Below are 3,153 nucleotides of genomic sequence, written 5' to 3'. Positions count from 1 at the left end.
AATGGCCTAAAACAAATAAAATAAACTAAAATAAAATAAATATAAAATAAATATTAAGAAAGTGATACCTATTTAATTCATCTTGACTAACAAAAGTCTTCAATGTATTTTGTAAATAGTAAGACGTTTGATTTTCCATAATTTTTAATCAGTCTTGTCATTTAATTCATCTTGATTAACAAAAGTCTTCAATGCATCTTGTAAATAGTAAGACCTTTGATTTTTTATAAATTTTAATCATTGTCTTGCCCAATTTTTGATACATTTCTTGAACAAATAATTTAACCATGTTTACAAAACCTTCTTTTAATCTCTTAATGGTTGCTCTTATAATTGGACTAATTGATATATGACAATTTTTAATTTATTCCATAAAACTCGTATCAAACTATTTTCAAAAGATATTCGTAACTACTTTTTAACAAGAGAAATATAAAAAATTAGTGATTCTTTTTAAAATAGTTGATTATTACAAAATAACTAAACAAAATGAGAAGATATATAATAAAAAAATTTAATGAATGGTTGTCATCAAATTTGAAAAATTTTATATTTAGAATCTCTTGTTTAAATAACAATAAAATTACGTAGCCAATTAATTTTATTAATCAGTCCCAATTAAATTAGATACATGTGTTTTTTTATGTGTTGTCTTTTTTTTTTATTTGATTTTTTTTCCTTCACATTCTTTTTTATTGTCATCGTCGTCTTCTTCTTCTTTTTCTCTTATATATATACTAGTGTTAAGCCTGTGCGATGCACGGGCTTATATTTAAATTTAACATGTTAAATTAAAAATAATATTTTATAATTATAATTTTTTTGAGTTTAGTATAACACGATCATCATCATTATATAATAAATACATTGAATATGTTGTTTTATCTTTATTTAAAGTAAAAAGTAAATAGAAGAGTTTGAAATCTATAATATTTTTGAACCATCAGGAGGGAGACATGAAAAAATAAGAACATATATAATTGTAATAATAGCATATCAATTTTATACTAAACTTTATATCAAAAGGCTAATACAAATTTATCGACAACCTAGTATCTTACTAACTTCATTAGAAAAACAATTGGCATATGATGTTGTGCTCTTTGTTACACATTTTATCTCAAATCTGAAAACAGAGTTATAGATAAATTAGTTATATCTACAGTAAATATTTATACAAAAGTGTAAATCATAACATGCTATTAAAATAAAAATAATATTATTCTTACCTAAATATTAAAAATTTTTTTGAACACGACATTTGTTGTTGATGACTTTGGATTGCCGTCTTCGTCTAGAATTAAAATTCTGAGGCCACTGCGACTCTTAACTCTTGACAAAGCAACATAAAATTGTCCATGGGTGAACATTGATTTTGGCAAATAAAGTCCTACATGTGATAATGATTGACCCTGACTTTTGTTAATGGTCATTGCAAAGCATACTGTCAATGAAAATTGTCTCCGTTGGAACTTAAATGGCAATCTTGAATCTGAAGGGATCAAGTTCATTCTTGGAATGTACACTTTATCTCCAATATTTCTACCGGTCACTACCGTCGCTCCAATTACATTGTTGCCAAGTTCGTTAACTATTAATCTTGTCCCGTTGCTTAAATCTGAAGTCTAGTCTATGTTTCGCACTAGCATTACAGCGACTTCTGACTTCAAAGTCAACTTGTGATTGGGTAGTCCCGAATATTTGATGTCATTTAGGAACTCTGGTGTGAACCACTCTTGTTGTACATCTTCATTTTCATGAGCTTGACATGCTGTGTCAGAACTCAAATACTCATTTTCCATCCCTGGAAAGATTGTCAAGACAAAATTGTTTACCTTCTCGACACTCTCAAGCATGGGTGCAAGAATTGCTCTACTCTGAAAATACATGTACTCTGACATGTTTTGTAATAAATTTGGATATGCAAAGTCTACCAAATGATAGAGAGGGTCATCAGTAGTTGTAATCAATAGATCATCTAGAATTTCAACTTCTGATTCATCACCAACAACAGAGTCAATATTTACATTTCCAACATCAAGTATCCAATTAGCAAATATCTTCATTTCACCTTCATCTTGATCCGAAGAAGACATTAGAAGCCTCATGTTCGTATGCAGTTTCAGAACGGATATCAATATATCGTGTCTACTCCCTTTCGGAATCACCGGAAGTATCTGTCTGAAATCACCTCCTAGAACAACAACCTTACCACCAAATAGTTGATGTGTCTTATGTTGATCGATAACTAACATAAGATCCCTGAGCGTCCGATCAAGTGCTTCAAAGCACATTTTATTGAGCATTGGAGTTTCATCCCAAATTATTAAGCTACTTTGGATGAGTAGCTCAGCGTTCAAACTGCCATGCTTAATGTTGCAAGTAGATTTATCAGTGATTGTAGTGGGTATTGAAAACCTAGAATGAGTCGTTCTGCCACCAGGTAGGAGTAAAGATGCAATTTCACTGGATGCGACATTTAAAACAATCTTTCCTCTAAACCGAAAAGCAGAAGAAAGTCTATTCCAAATAAATGTCTTACCACACCCACCATGCCCATAAACGAAGTAAAAACCGCCTGAGTCTGTAATAACAACATTGAGTATCTCATCAAATACTAACCTTTGCTCATGAGTCATCTTTTGTTCTGTATATAAGTTTGTATGAGTCAACTCATTTGTGTCATATGCTAACTCCTCCTCTATTAGCTTATTCTAAAAAAAGGCAAACATCAGACATCTCAGGATATGGCATTGATTGATAGTCTCTTAAAGATCTCGCATTGCTATTGAGTATCTTCTCAATCTCAATAAGGCAGAGGTTTTCCAATTCGTCATCAGTCATGTTTAGTCCTAGTAAAAGCACATGGTAGTTTTATGAAATATTTAATAAGTAATTCCAAAATAAAACTATTAATATTATTAATAAAATAAAATAATAAGAGAATACAATCTTGATATAAAAAAAATAGTAAAATACCTTGGTTTTTCAAAGTTTTTCTCCTCTCATATTGTATTCCATCAGATAATAATGTCGAAATTGCATTACAAACACGCTCTGGATTGCTAATGCTATTAGATATCAGTAGCATCGCAAATAGTTTTCTCAATTAATAGATGCAAGTTCAGCTACCTCATTAATAGCTGCAATGAA

General features: G+C 30.1%; 1 pseudogene; it reads right to left on the bottom strand.

Moving 5' to 3' along the window:
• On the bottom strand, positions 1,245-2,844 carry LOC110271894 (annotated as a pseudogene).

The sequence above is a fragment of the Arachis ipaensis genome, chromosome B05 (assembly GCF_000816755.2).
Source record: "Arachis ipaensis cultivar K30076 chromosome B05, Araip1.1, whole genome shotgun sequence".
Taxonomy (NCBI): domain Eukaryota; kingdom Viridiplantae; phylum Streptophyta; class Magnoliopsida; order Fabales; family Fabaceae; genus Arachis; species Arachis ipaensis.
The sequence above is the reverse complement of the archived record's forward strand: the minus strand, read 5'-3'. Positions and strand labels throughout refer to the sequence as shown.